Source organism: Callospermophilus lateralis, chromosome 5 (assembly GCF_048772815.1).
Source record: "Callospermophilus lateralis isolate mCalLat2 chromosome 5, mCalLat2.hap1, whole genome shotgun sequence".
Lineage (NCBI taxonomy): Eukaryota > Metazoa > Chordata > Mammalia > Rodentia > Sciuridae > Callospermophilus > Callospermophilus lateralis.
Window position 1 is genome coordinate 80,070,172 of NC_135309.1, and position 23,102 is coordinate 80,093,273.

Here is a 23,102-nt window from a genome sequence, read left to right on the forward strand (position 1 = left end):
ATGCCATCAAAAATATTTTTGCTATAGTTTGTTGCAAGAACAACCAAATATGAATGGGTCACGGATGGCCAATTTCCACTGGGCACTATTAATTGGCTATCATAACCTTAATTTTATTATTTTTTAATTGCTATACTGGTTACCTATTAGCTTTTCCTGTGTGTTTAAATATTCAGTTCCTACATTTATATTGCTAAACATTTATAAAGCAAAAGGGAAAAGTAAGTCAACTATAATAACACTGATTTTGTTATACTTTCGTCTGATCCTTTCCATTTTAAAAGGATATACATAATTTATATTATTGAGATAATATTGTTGTTTTCTTTTAATTTTCTCAAAGAAAGAGGATACATGCAAGGAAAATGGAACCGAACATAAGTGGTGGCTTTACATTTGAATTTGAAGTAATGCTCCCTTAAAGCTCCTAAACTTCACGTGACTTCTCATAACAGTACCAGGCATAGATTGTTTCGTGGTGGATGAAAACTTTTTCATCCTTTAAGCTATCATAAGAAGTTATCCACTCTAAGCTCTTCAAGTTCAAAACTCATAGTTCCAATTAAGAATAGCACCCATTTTAGTTCAAACAAATACTTCTTGTTTCAGAAATGATTTAATTGGCATGACATAATAGGTATACTATGCCCAGTGGAGCAATCTCACCTTAGCATGTTTTTTTTTTTCCCCTACAATTCTCATCACTGTTGCACAAGGGTTGACTTGTGTAATATTAACAATGTTTTCAAAACCTATGCAACAATGTAATGAACTCAGACTGCACTGGCATATAAAGTGCTAAACAAGCATACTCCAATTAACAGGGGAATCTTTTATGATTCATATCAGTACTTCAAAAGCAAATTATGTGCGTCATTCTTCTGCATTTCATTTCTTGGGATAAATCTAACATTAATGAAATATCTGAGGAATGCCTTGAAAGTCTAAAGCATAAATAAAATGTTATCATTCATTTCTGCATATAAATATTCTACCTTCCTACAGAAGTTTTGACTGTAATGAGTGAAAGACTTGTTAAAAAAGGATTCCAGAGCAGTATTTTCAACCTGAAATTATGGCTTGGTGTTAGGTGATTGGTAACTCTCATGAAAAAATGTGACCTTAAGCATTATTCATCTGATTCCAATTCACGTAGTTAAAAACAATAAGAGATTTTTTTTTCAGGTTTCCTAAAGTCTTTAAAAAGAAATTCTATAAAATTAATATTAAAGAAAAAAGATCTTCACTAATTTTTACTATTTATTTTAACCTGTAAATCTAGTTACAAATAATAGAACTTTAAAATTTTTCTTATTGGGTACAATTATTTTTGTTTTCTTAATAATTTTAAATTATTCAATGAGATATTAGAGGTAAACTCGAGGAACAAAGGATCATGATGCATTTCATTTATCTAACCAAATGCCGACAAATGCAGGAATTATGATTCCATCCAAGTAAACATTGCAAGTAGACTGTAAATTTAAGCTGTCAATAGATTTTTTTTTTTTTTTTTTTTTTTTACAAAAAATGAATTAAAGAAAAAGCTAAAGGGAATGAAATGTTATAATAGAGATACTTTGGGACCATTAACTGCTTGAGTGATCAGTACCAAAAATAATAAAAGAGACAAGAAGATTTATTTATAGTGTCTAGAATATTGAAAAGAATATTTGGTGACACAGAAAAGTAATACTTAAGCTTGTGAGGAACTATATGACCATTCATCCATTTGCATATTTTAAAATATAAACTTTCTGACTGCCCAAACATATATATTTAAAATGATGTTGTGATCTTTTCAATGTTTGCATTCACTTTATAAGAATGAGATCTAGCTGTGATTCCACTGGCATATACTGACTCACCCAGAGGGTCAGGTTTCCAAGACCCGAAACTTGTCATCAATGCTCCAGCAAACACTGTTAAGGGCATGACTACAAGAAATGCTAGCTAGAATGTGCCTTTTGGCAGAATTTATTATAGATAACACTGTATTTTTGGAGGCATTACAAAGGATGAAAATTCCATTAACCTGTTAAGCACAGAGGGTATAAAAATGCAAATAGGCATAAAATCAGGGAGACTAGAAGGAAAGATTTTCCTGCAATGCTGTGTCTAAATCAATGAGAGAGTTACAGATAGCTGCTCAAATATGGAGATAGATCTTAATCTCTTTGTCATAGAAGGGGAGGGATTTTTAAAAAAATAGACACCTGCTCAATCTCCTCCCTCCTCAGGAAGCCCTCTGGCAGTAGCACAAGTTATGTGATTCCACCGTGGGCATGTGAACGTAGACTTTGGCTACACTTTCCAGCACATATTGCTCTCTGCAGAAGTCTATGCAGTCGTATGGTTGTCCCTGGGTAGCCATCTGTGACCATTCTGCAGTGTGTCACTACTCACAGGGTGCCTCAAATGTTATTCTAGAGAACTGGCGGTTTTCATTCCTGTTCATGCACTTTTGGAAGAAAATGTAAAGACCTGTCTAATAGAGACAAGAACTGCCCCTAAGTACACATGCAATAGACATCAGCCTGTGTGGTGAGATTTACAGGAAAACAAGAACTCACAAGTGTCTAGTTTTGCTTAAAGGATGCTGAGAAGAGTGAGAAGAAATAAATATGGCCTTTCAGCCTGCTGATATGAAAGGCATATTTTTGCTAGCTGATTTCAGGGCAACCAGGAATGTTAACTGATCCAAAATATCTCCTTTCCCTGCCTGTCCTTGTTGCTGAAGTTCCACCAATTCATTGCAAATATACATTCCATGGGAGTAAGCCTCTGCTCAGTCTAGGAATAATCTTTGAAAATATATTAACTGCAGTGAAGGAGAATGCTCTTCTGTTAGCCAGTGTTTTTCTTCAGAAAACATGGGAACCCGAATGAAAGACAACTTGAGAGAGTTGGGGATGAAGGAAAATATGGGTTTCTTTATATACTTATTTTCATTCATTTATTGAGTCATTTGTTCAACAAATGCTAGATTCCATGGTGGGAGATACAGAGATTAGGGCTCTTGCTGATCTGTATTTCTTATAATATATAAGAAGATTGATAAAATTATTTGAATAATAATAATTTAAGGCAAAAATTATCCAAGTATTGGCATGACACTCTAGTTGCCCCAAACAGGTCCAATGCCAAGAGTTTTGCTAAGCGTCACCAAGGATGCTTGTAAAATATCATAATAGTTACTAAATCTATTTAAGCAGAAGCCACCAGCCTTTCAGGTTCTCCTTAAATTGGCTCATGTAACCCTCACAACTACTTGAAGGGGGTAGTTCTATTTTACTGTCTCCATTTTACAAACAGATTAAATAAGTCTTCCAAGGTCCCATCACTAATGAGAAATAGTGGATGTTTAAGCCATGCTCAAACAAAATGTCATAGACAAAGAAATAGAAGGAAAAAAAAAATACTTGGAACACTTGCCTGAAAAGACTGAATAGCTGCTGTTTTCCACATATCTGAATATTTTATGGAAGGAAAGTTTTCTCTTCTTTCCCCAGTGAGAATTAAAACCATGTTCTTAATCAAAGGGCCTTTGCAGAACTCTTTTGTTAAGGTCAGTCAGTTTGTCCCTCCCTTCTAGTAGAATACACTTTATCAGCACCACCTAAGGCCTAAGACTTCCACATAGAAGATATTTTCTTTTGCACAATAGAATAATAGCAGTACTCTTGATATTTGAAGGAAAAAGTTACTTACTCCACTTTTCTCCCTGCTTCGTTCCTCCTCTCTCCATCTTTCTCCTTGTAGTGATTTCCTCCCCTAAAATTATAATTCTTGATTTAGGTATTATCTAAAGGTCTCTTATGCTAAGTAATTTTAGTGTATATTTTATTGTTTTTGCCTGCCCAGCTTCTGATACCAGCATCAAGTTTTGTCATTGGGGAAGCATTTCTAACTGCTTCCAGTCTAGGGAGCTTGTGGGAGGCCAAACTCTGTTCACAGGTCCTTTAATGTAGGCTCATCCAAACCAAGTACTACAGTTTTATGTCACCCAAACCAAGCTAAAGATACTCAAGACTGGGATCTTTGTGAAAACACCTGGAAAGGAGATAATTTTTTCCTTTGTATTTACAAGTAGGAGGTTGGGTTTTAGCTATTGGATGCCTTCCTGCCACCCTGTGGAAGAATCCACAAGGATATAAGGCTGACAGAGGAAAATATAAACCAAAAAATGATGAGATAATCCACAGCAATATTACCTGACTTTCTGAATCAAGATGTACATAGAAATACCTTATTTTTTTTTAAAAGTACATCTGTCAAAAAAATTTTTTTTCTATGTATAAGTCAATTTATGTTGTTTTCCCCATTTTGTAATTAAAAAAATTCCTGACTGATACAATGATCTTAGCTCTTTACAAGTAGCACCTGAGCCCACAGGAGCCATTAGCAACAAAGGATCACATTTGCTAAAATTTGAGAGGAGAGAGATTGACCTTGGCCCAAAGAGTAACACGATCAGAATATTTCATCGAACTGATAAGAGCAAGTACCATAAGATTTCAGTGTGATATTATTTCCCCCTCTATATTATTTTGCAATTTGTGCTTTTGGTATCTTTTATTTGGCTTGTTTGATCTTATCTCTCAGACCTATGTTCATAAGAAATGAAGGGAAATTTAAAAGTACAGATTTATGGTCCTCACCCTCAGAGATTCTGATTCAATAGAATTGAAGTAGGGATGTAGCTGCAATTTATAACAAGTTTTTCTGTTGATGCCAATACAGGTGAACTGTGGTTATCTTCAGAATAGTGTTGCTCTGTGATATATAACAGATTTATAATTTGAAGACTGCCATGACCACTCTGGAATTCTAGATTGCTTGGTTCTGAAGCAGTAGTTGGTGAAGGCCCAATGAGAGTGTGGCCCACTGTGTATCGTCATTTCTATTTGTAGCTGAGTGGAGTTGGCAGCAGGCACAGGCTGGCAGTCGCTTCCAACATACTCCTTGTCAAAGCACATACTGTTTCTGCAGCTGGCATCTATTCCCTGTACATCCCAATTATAACAGTATTACTGAGTCTTGTGACAGTCACACATTTCATCACCTTGGGGGACTGGGCAGAGCAGGTTTGCTGTGGCATGGATGCTCTGTTACTTCCTTTTCTCATATTCATCATAGCTTAGGAATCTTGTTGGTCTTGCTTGGCACCAAGTGTTTGCTGTTCCTAACTGGGGATGTTTGGAGCCCAGAACAGGTCAGATATTATGTATAAACGGCAGGCTGTGGAGCTGCAGGTTGTGCCTGCTGTAAAACACTAATTTTTGAAGCATTTCTACTATTAAAATTGTCACTCTTAGGATGATCACTATGTCTTGCCCTCTTTTGCTGGTCCTGAATCCCTCGGCAAGTCATTCCTATTCTGTATGCTCATGGCTGGTTCTCCTTGATTTGATGAAACTGCAGGGTATATTTCACACCCCCTATGTAATGAAGAGTTTTGACTTCTGCAAAGTTTCTTCTATTTAAGGGAAGTAAACAGGCTTAATAAAATACTATTGTAATGAAATATCTCGAAGGGCCTCTGATTAGTAACCTGATTTTAAAATCTGAGTAGCAAGTTGATACATAGAAAAACAAATGTTGAGCACATCCATCATTTTGGGTAATCAATAACAGTGAATTTTTTAAATGCTATAATTATCAAGATATCAAAATTTACCAGCATTTTTATTTTTTAAAAAGTCTTCTGTCATGTATGTGGAGTGGATAAATGTTACTGATAACACAATTTTCTTTGACACTAGTGTTTTATAAATTATTTGGTACCAGCTAGAAAATAGATGATTTCTGGTGGTAAAACCTGGGAGAACAGGCTGACTACAATCAATACAAATAAGAGGAATGACTGGCAAATGTAAATATTGACCATAAAAGTAGTGGTAGCAATCTTAGAGATACAACGAATCTTTCTAAATAAGTCTGTAGCAGAATTTCTCCCATTAAAAAAAAAAAAAAAAAAAAAAGATAGCATGGCTCTATGATTTTAAAGAAAACGAAATGGAAAATAACTAAAATAAAATACCTTATTTGAGTGTTCTGCCCTCTATTAGCTCAAGAGAGATACAAGGAGTTTTGGAGAAAATTAAAAAATGGAAATCCAACCTTATGTGGAGAAGTTCCAAGAGTGAGAGAGTTATTTTACTTTGAAGGAGACAGCTGGGATCTGATTTGATTTAGCAATGGCCTTCAAAAGCTGTCAAAAAATTCGTACAGAAGGTGATCAATTTTCTCTCCTATTCCACTTTAACAAAAGCAAGGGGGAAATGTGCCTTAAAACAAAAATTGATAGGTTTAGATTCTGAGTCTGTATTTTTAGAATAATTTCTGAAGTTAGGATAGGTTGTGAGTGGCTGTGCCAATGATGGAGAGGTCACAGTGCTTTTTAAGGTTCCTCAACCCAAGAATTCTATCATTAAGCCTAGTTATAGCACAGTGCCCAGGAGAAACAAGCAATTGCTGTGAGAAAAGTTCTCAGAATTGCCTCAAATGCAAAGGTTAAAAGAAATGACAGGGCAGTTTCCATTTCACATGGGGCAGAGACTAAAGCTGAAAGAAGGCTGGTGACATGTACTGATTTAAGGTAAATTTCCTGTTGGAGATCTGCCACACAGACTGTGAAGAAGTGGCATGACGGGAAGTATCAGTTGGGACAGTCATGAACCAGGATAAAGGGCAATGTCTCATCCCAAATTTGATACATAATGAAGTCATTTCTTGGACTACAACAGGCTATTACTTACTTCCTCATTCTTTTAAGAAAATTAATAAAGTTACTTTTCCCCCTAAAGTTTAAGATTTTTTATTATGATATAATATGCATAGTATAAAATTTGCTATTTTAACTATTTAAAAAAATGTATAGTTCAGTAGCATAAAGTACATTCACAATGTTGTGTAACCATCACTACCATCTACCTCCAGAACTTTTCTGTCCTTCTGAATGGAACGTCTGTATCCATTAAAAAATAACTCTTAATTCTTCCCAATAAATTATTTCTATAATGAATGATATTAAAAACTATTAATTAGAGGATGCATGGTAGGCTTTGCAAGAAGAGAAATTTATTATATATCCTATATTTGGGAAAATTGTGAACGTTTATTAATAGCTGAAGAATATTATGATTGCTAATGATTATAAGATCTAGAACTGGAGGAAAAAGTTCTATCACATTTTTTTTTCTTTTTTTTAAAAACAAATATATGTTTTTAATTAGTTATATATGATGGTAGAATGCATCTATGCACTTTGGTATATCATACATAGATGGGATATAATTTCTTACTTTTCTTAGTGCACATGTTGTAGAATCACATTTGTCATGCAGTCATCTATATACATAAAGTAATAATTTCTGTTTTGTTCTACTATCCTTCCTGTCCCCACATTCCTTCCCTTCCCCTCTCTTCATCACAATTTTTTAAGGACAACGTTTAAGTCAGGGAGCATTTGAATCTAAAGAGGTGATTCAGTGGACCCCATCCCCAATTTATATACATTTGAATATTCAGGCCTTGGTCAGAAATATTTTCTTATCTATAAGTAAACTGTTAATAGGCTGTACCTATAGCATAGTTCATGTTAATAAACAAAAAGCAAAAAAGTTTAATTTTACAGCACAGAAGTTCCTTTATAGTCTGCTGTGCCTTCTAAGTTGTTATAGTTTGAATTTCTAATGGCCACAGTTCAGATATCGATTAAAATATTATTACATTTGATGAAAAGTACTAAACATTCTTTATTCAACTGTGTGTGTGTGTGTGTGTGTGTGTGTGTGTGTTACTGGGGATGGAACTCAGAGGTGCTCTACAACTGAGCTTCATCCCCAGCCCTTGTTGTTTCATTTTGAGAGTGTCTCCCTAAGTTGCCTAGGCAGGACTTGAACTTTCCATCCACCTGCCTCTGTTTCCTGAGTCACTGGGATTACAGGTGTGTGCCACCACTCAAGTGTAAATAATTGTCACTGTTGCCAAATGTTTGCTGTTTATTTATTTTTTTTTAAATACCCGTGCTTTTCTTATCCTCATTTATTGGTTAGAAAACAAAACTAGTAAATCAACATGCACAATTAGACAATTGTGTCTATAAAATTGGTATAGAAACTAACTGAAAAAGTAAAAGGAATACTTAACTACACAAGTAAAGTACTTTTTAAAGGCAAGTTCTATATCAATTTTCATTCATTGAAAAGGTCTGTCTTTTCTCACTTAGATATTCATATTTCTCCTCATCCTTATTGTTCTGCAGTTTTACTACACTGTATCTAGGTTGTATCTGCTTTTATTGATACCCTTTGCATTTAAAATCTAGAAATTTATTTCTTGGATGTTATCTTTTCAAATATAGTTTATATTCCATTTCCATTTGGTGGATCATATCAATCTATTCTTTCATTCTGAGTGGATTGGATCTTTTAATTAATTGAGCCTCTGTTTATGTTACAACAGGGTTTTTTTTTTAAGTTTAACAGATTCTCTTTTTATTGAATTTCTAAATTGAATCATTTTTCATCCATCTGTTCTTGATTTATGTATGTCTGTTTTGGTTTTATTTTTTCTTTCATTTTTTAAAACTAAAAGTATTTTTACAAGATCAAAGATTTTTATTACAGTAACTTTGAATATTTAATAATTTTCTCTTTTATTGGTAGTGAATGAATCAAGTACTGATTTCATTGCCACCTTTCTTCAGGCTAATCCCTAGGAGTTTAGAATGATCTTTCCTGAATTTCTTGAGTGATGGTCCTTCCTTCTTGCCTTCTTTTCCTTCCTCTCTCCTCATTACTCCATGTGCCATGGGTTGTGGGTTTGGGGCACGTCTTCCTGCCCTGGGAATCCGACCCAGATATCAACACTCAGCTGGCAAGCAACACAGCATAGGTCTCAACAGGGAGAAGTCCTTTGGCTTTCTAACTTCTGAAAGTTCTTGGTTTTACTTTAGTGTAGCCTCAGGCAATGGAGAGTTCTGTCATCATCCTTTCACTGGCCAGCATCCCGGTTTAAGGACACCTCTCCTGTTTCTCTACTTGGAAGTGAGCAGGTCCAAAGATTCATCTTGTACTTCTGAACCACTTTCTAATGCATGAATCTTTATCACCTTTTTGAGTGTGATCTTATTTTTCAAATTCATTTAGTTTTTAAAAAATTTTTGGATCGGAGGAAAAATTTAAATATTCTCGTAGAATCAATTTTCCTATGCATACCTAGGCATCTATGTTTAGAGGATCAGAATAATTAACACTAAAATCAGTTTATCAACTTAATAATCCAATTGCTCTTTGACCTCAATTAATGTCATTTGTGTGTATGATTTAGCTTGAAATCTGGGACACAGATCAATTGATTTAGAGCAGAGCCCCTTCAGTTATTAAATTATTATTTCAATAAAAAAGTTAACAGAGACATGACTGATACAAGGCAGTTTGGTCTCTAATAGCTAGATGATTCATAATTATGGATCTAGAGTCAATTATTTTAATATTTGTGTGCATTTATGCAAAAGTAATTTTTGACTTGAATGCTTATGTAATTATTTTAGTTTTCCACCACAATTTGCTTATGTAGAAAAAAGTGAAGTTGAGGAAAAATATTTGGTGGCACACAATAAGGATAAAAAATGGAAATAGCAACAATAATCTATGATGTCAATATTGCAGAAAAATGTTAAAACTAGTCAGCTTGAAATTTCTAGTGGATCAGTGCCCTGCATCACTAACTTAGCAAAATTTTCTTGGGTATTTTTCTGTTTTAAATGAGTTGTCATAAGTGTTTAATGTCAACAACCAATAAGGTAGTTCTTTGTGAGATGAAAAAATGGGTGCATTTGCTTGAAATATTAAGCAGATGAATCCTTTGCAAAAGCTTGTATAATAATTTAAATTGGAGTAAGAGTAATAAAGTATAAAGATCACACTCACTAACAAAATTAAGAGTGATGCTTTGTTGAGCTGCTGAGGAAATTAAAATAAAAATATCCTGATATAACTTTATGAATGGCATAGAAATCCTTAACAATGGTTTAATGTTTTGTTACCCCATTTTAAATTAAATGCTTAGCCAGATATCAGCAAATTTTGGTGAAATGGACCTGGAAAAGTCTCATGCTTTAGTTGTTATTATTTTTTGTTATTAATTCTTAAAAATTCAAGTTTTGCTAACACATGATTCACCCAAATATTGCCTAATGGAAACAGAGTACTTTAGATAAGCGAAGCAGATCATGCTTTTCAATTGATTTACACATAGCGAATATCTGTTCTTGGGAGTGGACAGAAGAACAGAGGTTATGAAAATGTTTATCCTTGAAGAAGAGGCTGGGCTATTGAAATAATGTTTATGCATACTGCTGGCAGAGAAGTTCTAATGTTGCTTTAAGCCTGATTTGGCACACCATGTAACTCTTCCAGGCACAATGCACAATTTTCATAAATAGATTGAGCTGAAAGAGTCCCTGCTATTGATCTGCCATTCATCTGACCCTGAGTATAACTATACAAGAATTTTAGTGTACGTTGTGTGTATTATTTTTATTTTCAGAAAAATAAGATAATTAGGCATTCATAAGGGATTACAGACATGATTTCTAAAAGCAAGGCTCCATTGTTTAAGTGTAAGTGGAACAGTAGCTGAATATGTTCCTTTATGAACCCTAGTGGCTTGTGTCATCAAACCAATAAAATCTATTTTTGAAGTTTCTTCTAAATATTAAAAAAAATCCAGTGGCTGTGTAAACATGGCTTATATATGTGTGAACTCCCTGCATCTTCTCTAGTAAAAGATAATTAGAAATTTTTGACAAACTCTCAGTTAAGTTTTCACTGGAAATATTAATTGTTTCATTATAATTACTATTATTTTGTGCATGTCCACAGATTTTGTTTTGTGAGACCAAAATACTGATATTTTATATTTTCAACTATATCAGATATAATAAATGTACTCACAGTGTTAATAAAAGTCATAATCAATTTTATATTTTTTAGTGGAGAAATTAAGATCACAACATTCTTTTATTTCTAAGGCAATATGAGTGCTTGGTAAATAAGAACGATGGAGAAGACCTTTCATAGATGTTAGTTTAGTCTGTTCACCTAAAGTATGAGGGTGAAAAAGATCTGTCTTATTTGTAGCTTATTTGGAATATTAGCTAAATAGTTTGGTTCAAAATCCTCTGCCCATTTTATGTAGGTTCTTCTATTCTCTGATCTTTGTTCATGGATATTCGACTTTGAATTGGAACATCAAAATGTAGCCTTTCCCTAAATGTCTTTGATCTTCTGAAAAGTGTAAATAAGAATTTTATTAAGCCAGGAAGAACTGCACAAATCAATGATTATATTGAATAATGATCATAAAATTATGCTTTGCTTACAACAACACAATAAAAATACGTTGATAACAATACAATAAAATTTCCAGCTTGACAACATATTGCATTACTGTCAAGTGCTAATAGATTTTAATTCTTAATTACTCTATTTTAAAATTATTTTCACATAGATCATAGAAAAAATTGTGGAATAAAGATGTTTAGTCACATGATCTAAGATTTGTGTCAAAATCACAAGAATCCACTTTCATATATTTTGTTTTCTTAAAAAATTTTCATTAGAAATATTTAAAACATTTATAAAGGAATAAAAATCAGTATACCAAATGTACTTACCATATAATTTAATAAGTAATAAATATTCAATTAAAGCTACAAAATTATCTCCTCTAATTCTACTTTCTTCATTTCTATTCTCCTCTAAGAAAACCACTGTCCTGAATTTGGTATTTTAAATTTCCATATACTTCTCTAATTTTACATTATAAAGTTTTACATATATGGTATGAAACTGTATTCAAACTTCTGATCATTGCCCTTATTGCTTAATATAAATATTTATAATTCATATATGTTAGTATATGTAGCTCCAATTTATTCATTTTTGTTGTATTGGATAAATGCACAACCATTGATTTACCTCTTCTATTGTCGACAGAAAACTATTTCAAATTTAGAGTATTATGAACAATGGATGTTGCCAGCAGCATAAAAACTAATAAAAGTATTAGTACTATTGTGCCATTCATGAAGTTTCTATATAGGTAGATCATAGAATATTCCATCTTCAACTTTGCTAGCAATTGTGGAATTGTTTTTCAAGTCAATCACACCAGTTTATATTCTTTCCAGTTATGAATAAGTTTCTACTTCTATAACCTTGCCAACTCTTGATATTGTCAGATTATTTTTTCTCAATCTGATAGTGTAAAATATTATTTCATTGTATTTCAAGTGATGTTTTCCATTTTACATGAAAAAATGAGCCTTTAAATATCTACAGATGGGGCTGGGGCTGTAACTCAGTGGCAGAGTGCTTGCCAAGCACGTGTGAGACACTGGATTCAATCGATCCTTAGCTCCACATAAAAATAGAAAATTAAGGTATTGTGTCTATCTACAACTAAAAACAATTTTAAAAATAAAGAAATAAAATAGAGGCATTCGGTCCATTTACAACTGCAATTTAAAAAAAATCTACTGATGTAATAATTACTAATATTTCTTCTGTGAATTCATTAGCTAATACATTTTACTCATTTTTCCTTGTGGTAGTTATATTTTCCTTAACAATTTGAAAATATATTTTACTTATGGGTGCTAATTATTCATTAATTATGTCTGTGGCTTTCACATTTCTCTGGGAGTGTCTCACTATTTGATTTTTTTGTGATATTTTTTTTAAAACAATGATCCTTTTTAGATTGGAAAGACAAGTTCATCAATGTATAAGTATTCACAAAAATCTACATGTTCAAAATGAATATATGCATGTGAATATACACACATGCATATGTATCCATACATATATGCAGAAAAGGACTTGGGATAATAAAAACCTGAAGAAAACATCTTTGGGTACTGAATTTAAGAATTAAAATAATCTTAACTATATTCATAATTTTGTACTATTAACATATACTATTTAACTCTGGAAGAAGCTATAAAATGATTTAAATTTTTTAAAAATTATTCTTTTGTAGATGAATCATATTTAACCGACTACTCTTCTATAACCATGAAGGTTGTTCTGTTTTTTGTTTGTTTGTTTTTTGTTAATAGAAGTCATGCTGCCTCAGGCATCCTCACATACAGATCATTAATTTTGGGTGCTATTGAGATTGCTGTCTGTAATAGCATGTGTGTGATCTAAACTTTTTTAAAAATCAAGAGGGAATTCTCATGCTATACATATAGTCATCTTCATAAAATGTATGATTTAGTGGTTCTTAGTATATTTCCAAAGTTGCACAGTCATCACCACTATTCAATTCCAGAAACTTTTTGTCACCTTTAAAAGAATCTTTACACCTACCGGCAGTAACTCTCAAGTCCTCCCTTCTTTTAGTCCTGACAGTCACTAATTTACTTTCGGTCTCTATGGATTTGCCTATTCAGTATATTTAATTTAAAATAAATCATACAATGTGTGCCCTTTGTTTCTGACTTCTTTCCCTAGGCACATTGTCTTTACAGGTTCATCTGTGTTATAACATGTATTTGTATTTCATTTCTTTTTGTGGTAAACAATCTTCCATTTGTTTGAGTACTTAAAATGGATGTTCTTTTCACCCTTTTTTTGCTATTATGAATAATTTTTTTGTGAATACATATATTTCATTCTTTTGAACATATATACACACACACACACACTTGGGAGTGCAATTGTTGAGACATATGGTAACTATGTTTAACTTTTTGAGGAATAGCCAAACTTTTCTAAATGACTGCACCATTTAATTTCCCTACTAGTGTTATATGAAGATCTAGTTTGTCCATATTTTAACCAACACATGTTAATATCTGTCTTTTTTACTATAGTCACTTTAATGGGTATGAAGTGATATCTCATTGTGGCTTTGATTTACATCTCCCTACTTATACAACTGTTTAGCAACTTCTGGTGTGTTTTTTGGCCATTTGTATATATATATCTGTATTGAATAGAGAAATATCTATTCAAACAATTTGTCCAGAGTTTAAATGGGTCAATTACCATTTTGTTGTTGAATTTTAAGAGTTCTTTATGTATTTTGAATCAAAGTCCTTTACTGGGTTTATGGTTTGAAAATGTTTTTTTTCTTTTATTCTATGAAGTGTTCTTTTTTAATATTTATTTTTTAGTTGTAGATGGACACAATATATTTTATTTATTTATTTATTTATTTATTTATTTATTTATTTATTTATTTTTATGTGGTGCTGAGGATCGGACCCAGGGCCTCGCACATGCTAGGTAAGTACTCTACCACTGAGCCACAACTCCAGCCCCTCTATGAAGTGTTCTTTAAAATCACTTTCTTCCTGGGTCTTTTAAAGCACAAAAGTTTTTAATTTGGATAATTTGCAATGAATCTATTTTTAAATTTCTCACGTATATCTAAGAAACCATTATCTAAATCATAAATATTTATGCCTATACTTTCTTCTAAGATATTAATAGTTGTGGTTCCTATATTTAGTCTTTGATCCATTTGGAATTATTTTTTGTATAAGATGTAAGTTGGGAATCTAATTTCTTTCTCTGTGTGTGGATATCCATTTGTCCCAACATGGTTTTTAGAAAAGACTATTTTTCTCCAATTGAATTGTCATGTACTCTTTTTTATTGTTGTTGTTTGTGGTAGTTTGTTGAACCCAGAGGGGCTTTACCATTGAGCTACATCCTCAGCCTTTTAAAAACTAAAAAAAATTTAGACAGGGTCTTGCTAAATTGCTAAGGCTGGCCTCAAACTTGGAATTTCCTGAGTTTTTGGGATTATAAGCATGTGCCTCTGTGCCCAGCTTAAAAATTCAATTGAGTTGCTATCCCAGCCCCTTATGTTTTAGAATTTTTATTCATCTCTACTATTTTAATTTTTAAAAAGAAATTCATTATTAAAAATTATATATGAAAAGCTAATTGTCTCATTTCCATATATTTAATAGTACATTTCTTTCCCACTGATCTGAAATGTCATCTGGATTTTATTTCAAGTTTCTACATAGTCAAAAATATGCTTCTGTCATTTTTTTTTTTCTCTTGCTGTACCTCTGCAACAAAAACTAAAATGTCTTAATTCATATAGTTTTCTAATAGGTCTTTATATCTGGAAAGGCAATTACTAATCTTTCTCTGGCTACACTTATTCATATTTTATGATTAATAGTTCACAGTTATAATCTCTTGATTTATTAATTTCTTCCTTATTTAAATATTTTCATAACTTATTCAATAAATGGAAGAGTCATATTTTGTGAGCTTTAGTTCTACACACTTTTAAAGTTTTTGTGGCAATAACAAATAGTTTATTTTAAACATTATATGTTCTGGCTGGGCACAGTGGCACATGCCTGCAATCCCAAAGGTTCTGAAGGATCCAGATTTCAAAAGCCATCCTCAGCAATGGCAAAATGCTAAGCAACTTAGTGAGACCCTGTCTGTAAATAAAATACAAAACATGGCTGGGGATGGGGCTCAGTGGTTGAGTGTCCCTGACTTCAATCCCTGGTACCCAATCAATCAATCAATCAATCAGTCAATCATATGTCTGTTGCTAATATAAGAGAATGAACTTTTTGTTTATTAATCTTAAGCTCAGTGATATGATAAATCCAATAATTTATTAAATACTTTTTTGTATCACTTAATATAAACATAGTTTTCAGATTGGTGAATATGATTAAATTGTAATAAGATATTTTCTTATGTTAAACCATCCTTGAATTCCTGGAATAAGTCATTCCAGGTAAGTCATGACTTATTATTTTTTAAATTATGGAGGATTCACCTTGAAAATGTCTTTGATAGAATTTTTGCATTAGTGTTCATAAATGATTTCTCCCCCATTCTACCTGTATATTTTTGAGCAATAAGTTCTGAATGATCTTGATCCAATCAAAAAGTATATTGTTGTGTAGATTACATGTTTTTTGTTTTTTTGTGCTGCTGGGGATTGAACCCAGGGCATCTTGAAGGCATGCTTATAAAGTGCTGAGTTATATCCACAAGTCTGTGGATTACTTTATAAAACTTCTAAATGAACAAGATGGTAAAAATTGTGGTCTTAGAATTTGGGGAACATTCTTCTTCCAAAAAAAATTTACAAAAATTATACATTTTTAAATCTTCTTAAATTTTGAAGCATTTTCTTAAATTTTATAACTTTCTTTCTTTAGTCACTCCTAGCACTCATTGACCTCAGAATTCAGTTTTTATTTAAACAAAATGATCTGATGTTTTTCTATTGTTGCTCAGAATATTATTTATTTTGTGCTTCTCATGTCTTTCTCAAATATAAATTCTTCTATTCCATCTTTTATTTCAAAAGTTTTCTTTGTATTTTTAGAAATTCAATAGGTTTTTTTTTTATTTCTGTTAATGAAAACACTACCTTAAATAATACTTAGGTTGGTGATCTAAGTATTTTGGAAAAATTCTAAATATATATTTTAGTCCATCAGTCTCTAAAATTTTGTTTTTAATTTTATATTTTAGTTTTATTGCTGATTGGCTTTACCTCTCCAGCATCTTCTTCCCTCTCCTAGGAGATTACTGGTTGACTCTTCTGAAATGGTCAGATTTCCAGGTGATTGACTGGGTCACTGAGGTCGGTGTCAGAAGAATGAAAGATGCTTTTGGCTGTAACAACTGATTAGTCTAGTTCGTGCCATATTCACTTATTTTTCAAATCATGATTGTCAACAAAATTCCAGTGAACCCCAAACAGCTTCTGAAGGTATATCAAGTTCTTTCACTTTCAAAGGCAACACAAATCTTTTTAGTGGGAAAATAAATGATTGAATCTCAGCTCATTCCAAATGAATTAGAGTTGGCAGGCTTGGGTGTCTGGAGCTGACTTACAGTGCTTGATGCTAAAATGTAGCTCCTTGTAGTAGTTATAATAAATTAAAGCTTCTGTCAGAGGCTGCAGTCATGAAAGTTAAAGAGAAAAAATATACTGCTACCCTTTATATTTTGGACTCTGAGAGGAATTTTGGTCTTCAGCAGGTTGACAGAACAAAATAGACAAACCCAATATTTTAGGAACCTGTGCCAAATTTCATGTGTAGAAGCCCGTGAGTGTCTTGCATTATGCTGTGACTTATAGCAGCGAAGGCCTAGAAAGTGAGAACTGGCATACATCTCAAGGCCCGCAGGGCGTGCAAGTTCCATAGTTTTCTCCTTTGAATGACAACACCGTCCAGCTTCCCAGTGAGAAGCATGCTGGTGTGTTTCTCTTCGCGCACTCTTCTGAATAATGTGAAGGTGTTGTTAATTTCAAAACTGTCACTCATGAGGTATGAAAATATTTTTCAGTTAAAGATCCAGCGACAGGCAGAAGACAACAATAGCAATGGGCACTCTGAGACAGGTGATAATTTTCTACAGCTAATTATCATTATTTTTCTACCTAGAGCAATATAAAAAACACAGAATAATACATACTTTGATAAGGTATGCTTTGGATTAAGAGGCATTGCACATTCGCTCTACCTAATAATTACCTCTTATTTTAATTTTATTTTTTTAAAGAAAAGTTTGAGTAGGTCATTACTGGTTCATTCACAGTTGGAACACTTCTTCTGGGATTAATTTTTGCCCAAGTATCTATTTTATCTTTGTTATTGTGACCTATTTAAAAGATGGGGGAAAATCTAAGGGGAAGCTGGATGCAGTTTCAAGGTATCAGTGTCCTGAAATTGAATCCATTTTGAATCCCCATTCACTTCCTTCCTGATAGAGTTCATAGTAGCCCAGGACTCTTGCTGCTACAGGGCAGCACAGAAACAGGAAACTGCCCAGACACCTTCCCAGTGTCTTTAGTAGTCCATTTGTCAGTGCACTAAAGACATTTTAAATGATGTGACTCACTCATCTTTCTAGTTATCATTTTTAAAATTGTGACAAATTAAGTGGGCATTCTCTGGCTTCAAAAGGAGAGACTGAAATATTAGCAGTGGCAACAACTAAAATGTTTTTTTTTTTTTTTTTTTTTTTAAAGATAACTTGAATTTATACTTACTACAAAACCAATAGCAACAGAAACCAGTAAGTTCATATGTTCAGACTCTGGTGCTGTGTATTAAAGGGCATGTAAATAGAGATTAATTTCCTGACTTCTGAAGATAATCCAAGTAGAATCCAAGTAGAGCCAAGGCAAAAGAAAAAAAAAAACCTGAAAATAAAAAGAAAGCAGAAAGCAGATCTATTGCAAATGTGATTTAAATCTCATTATATTTTGAATATTCAATGGGAATCTCCCAAGGATTCAGCTTCTCTTTGGGAGTAAAACAGGTTTTATAAGTGCATTCGTCTCTGCTGCTCAAGTATCGTTTACTAACAAATGATTGCAGCTGCGTCCCAGTGGCCTCAGAGAGTTTTAATGTTGCTTCCAGATGTGCTTAATTTATTTCCAGGGTATAATGTTTGCCATGGGAGGCTTGGGTGGTTTTCTCACTTATCAATGCCAATTTCTTGGAGGTAGGTAAAATTTTAGTCCTCTTCTAGATGGAGAAATAGAACGAGCAGATATCATGACTTCATTAATAGGGAAAGAGAAGCCCTTAACAATCCTGAGCAAAATATAAAATCTAATTTGTTCTTCATGAGCTTACACACCTGGACTTATGTTCCTGCAAGGGTTTCCTAGGACTCTTTTTGCCAGAAATTCATTTTTGTTTGTCAAGAATTTTAAAATTTTAGAATTTTGAAAATTGCCTTCTAAGCTTAGCTTTCAAAAACTCCAGTGGCTGATTTGTTAAAAAATATGAAGAGGATGAAATGAATTTAATTTTCAACTACTTAAAGGATGACTGAATTGTAGCTGTTAACATTCTTTGAATATTGGATATGAATAATAACATAAGGTATTTATTACAGAGCAATCATACATTTTATTTTGGAGCATATGAAAATGAAGATCCATTTCAATGTAAAATTCATAATGTTATCTAAGAGCAATTGTGAATAGTTATTAAAGCTACTTTTGGTGATGTGCAAACTTAGCAATAGGATTTTAAGAGATTTTTCATGAATATAAATCAAGTTGTTGAAGATGAATTCAAGTACGTTCAATTGAGCTTAAATACGTACTAAAATAGATAATCTAAACTAACATGTGTCAGTATCACCATCTTGTGAATGATCACTGAGGGTCCTTACTGGAACATAACCTTGGTCTCAATCCTATGCTTAGTACTCTGTAATGTAGCTTATTAATCCTTAATGACAATGAAAGCAATTTTCCCCAGTACCTAAGTGACTCTATTTTGGAAGAGCTATAAACTGAATTCCTTATTTCTAGTACCAAAGTTACAGGAGCGTTAATCCTCCTCAAAGGGTTAAGTGCTTATATCAACGACGAAAAGAAGAATTGTAAAAAAAATAATTGAAAATCTTTAATTATCCCTGGTAAAGAAAACACATTTTACTTCTTTTCAATTGGTCAGGAAATCCTTTTAATTACCCATGCATTGTTTATGTAGTCAAGCATTAGCAGTGTTTCAAGGTGTATTGCATCCAATATCTTAATAATACAGGTGACAATGTTAAAAAGACTTCTTATTTTGTGACTAAAATTTTTGTGTGTTACAATTAGAATATTTTTGTAAAATATAGATGATGAGGGTTGAGAATTTTGACAATTTTGTTCATGGAGGTAATTCAATAACCTTCTAGAACATTACTGGTCATATAGTAGGTATTAGTACATATGTAAATAAATATGTTGAATGAACAAATGTGAATTAGAGATGTTAAAGAAGTAAATAAATGAAAGATAAATGAATATGTCTTCTAAACCTAGCTCACAGAGATTTTAAGTTAACATCAATATCTGACTCCAATAATTGGTCATTTACAGTAAGATTAAATAACTCCTACAGTTTTCAGCTTTTCTTTTCTTTTTTTTTTTCTTGTGGTACTGGGGAGAGAACCCAGGGGGCACTTTACCCCTGAGGTATATCCTCAGACCTTTTTCATATTTTGAGACAGGGTCTAAGTTGCTGAGCTGGCCTCCAATTTAGGAACCTCCTGCCTCAGCCTTCTGAGTTTCTGGGTTTATAGGCATGTGCCCTTGTGCAAGGCCAGTTTTTAGCTTTTTAATTTTTTTTGGTTAAATAATTATCTTGTACTATTTGGATAAAGTGATTGTAATGACTTTTAGTTATTATAAACAGATAGCTTACATTTGGGTCATTCACAAAATTAATCAGATGTTTTGACAGCAGGACTTTACCTTGAAGCAAATGAAGCTTAAGTTACTTGTAAGATGTAGGAAAGGCCCTAGTAACATGTACACCAGTTCTCAGAGTTTGCTAGTCTTCTAAACTAATGTTTTGTAATAATGTATTGTCTAAGTGTACTTTCTGTTGCTATAACAAAACACCTGAGTCTGGGTAATATATAGAGAAAGGTTTATTTAACTCACAGTATTCTAAGTCCAAGAGCATGGCACAAGTATTAGAGACAGTGAGGGAAGATTGCAACAACAAATGTTTACTTTGCAACAACCAACTGTCATCATTAACTAATATGGTCCTGCGAGACTTAGCTTATTCCCTTAGCATAATCACCTCTTGTATGCCTTACTACCTCTCAATAAAGTTATGCTGGGAATCATATTTCAACATGAGTATTGGCAGGAACAAACTATACTAAAACAATGGCACATTTTAACTGCAGTTGATTTATATGCAATTATCTGTTCATGATCATTTCTCTTTATTTGCAGCATTTTTTTGGGGTGGTGGCATATAGTCCTGGGGTGGTGAAGGGCATGTCTCAGACCAAGTTTCATAGGAAAACTGAGTGGTGGATACATCAAACTTGTTAACTCCTACACATTTACCTGATTTCAATTTCTTCTCCTAGTTTCTGGCTGTAGAAATGGTGTTGGTGGGGGGGGGCACTCCAAATGCCCATTGAGGGGACACTCCAAAATGCCCATTGAGCTGACTCACCCACGTGTACAGGGTCAGAAGTCTACTCATGAAATGAGCATGTTTTATAGCACTTAACTCCACTAAAGATGAGAAAAAAAAAAAAAAAAGATCCGAAGAATACAATGTAGAAGTCAGTTTGAAGAAAATATTTTCAACCCTCAGATGTTGAAAATTTTAAGTGCAAGATTCAATCTACATTGACACCCAGTTAAAATGGAAGTTCACTCCTTCCATTCTTCACATTTCATAAAACTCAAATGTACCCTACATTATTTGCAGGTTTTGATGGGAATTTTGAAAAATAAAACTATAATTTCTGTGTTATAGTAAACAAGCTTCCAGCAGTTCTACAAATGGTAATTATATCTATGTTTGTTTTCTATGCAATATACTTCAACTACTGTTAAATAATAACTTATGTTAAAAAGATTGAATTATCTTTTCATTTGTCTTATAGAAAAAGACATCCCAAAATTATTTTCATACGAAAAGAGAACTAAAGAAAATGCAATCAAAAATGAAAGAAAAACATTAAAGGGATCTATCAGAGAGTTTATTAAATAAGTTTTACATATTTTTTAATAGACTTTGTAATATTTTTCAAGTTTTTAAGATTTGGTTTTGTTAGGACTCTTTATCATCCTAAACAAATTTTCATGTTCATACCTAATTTTGTACTCATTATATTGTAACCATTTTTCGGAAGAAGACTAACCAAGGTATATTATGGTTGAGGCTCTGCAAAACTTGGATCCATTCTTGGAACTGAACCTAGAAGAAGCATAGGGATGAAAGGGTGAGGGTGAAGGAAGAGGGCAGTGAGGTCACCAGGAGGGGAAACTAGAACTTCATTGGTTCATTTTCCAGTCCTTATTAACTCTTTCTCAGGAGATATAATGGAAAAATTAGGTCTGTGTACAATTTTTAGGTAAGACTTGATACCTCAAAATGCATCTGGAAGCCAATGATACATCTGGAAGTCTTTGAAGGCCAAGTGGAACTTTTGCTTTGAAATACAGCTGTCTGAAATATGCCTCTGTTTGCCATAAAGCATTTTAAATTTTGGAGACTTTTCATTAATTTGCCTTATACTATACGGGAACAGGTTTGTGTTTCTTAAATGCTGCCTTTGATATGGTCTTGATTCATTCCTGCCTGAGAACACCCTGACACTGAGGTGCCCTAATCTTGCTGCTTAACCTGGTGACCATGCTATCCCTCTGTCCGACCTGGCTCCATGGTTGGTCCTCATTTTGTAGCAGTAATCCCCTCCAGTTGTTAGCCCAGCACTTTCCTCTAGGATTTGCCCCCTAGAGTTTGGGAAACTCTTTAAAGTTCTGCTAGAAAACTAGTGTAAATGCTTCATCTGCTTTTGGTTTGTGGGTTCAGAGCACATGTTTCCCAAATGTTACATTTGAAATGTGGACTTCAGCAATTTTCAAGCATTTTGATCAAATCATCGATTTTTATCCACTGTCTTCTGTGAATGAACGATATATGAAATTTAGCTTTTTCTCAAACATTCCCCTGTCTTCTCCTTATGTATTATATCATCTTATTGAACTGTCACGTTCTTTTCAAACTAGCAACATTTGGGACTTGTGTGTTTTGAGAAGAAAGGTGAACTCATTAGCTTCACTTTCTAAATATTGTAATAATGTTACCAAAGCCTGGGGTGCCATCTTTATTCAGCTCTCTCTTGTTTTTCTGCCACAACTTAGCACTTATAGTGAATGGCAATACATATTAATAAGCAGTCAGCTTAATAAGACTCAGGTTAATGATGATAATTATTCCTACATGGTGTATGCTGACAGTGTGTGCAAAGATACTCTTCAAAAAAGCCCTAAGGCATTACAGATAATTCTGACATCTAGTACATTATCTCAGAAGAAGGTTAACAACGCTATGTAATACTTTTCTTTTCTTTTTTCTTTTTTTTTAAGTGAACATTTTAATTACCTGGGGATAATGTTCATGGTTGGAATTCAGTGAATGGGCATAGGGCCATTGACTTTTCAAGAGATTTCTGAGAGCATGTTAGAATTTAACCATCAAAAATCTATGGGCTTGCAAACATGAACACCAGAAATAAATAAGCATGATG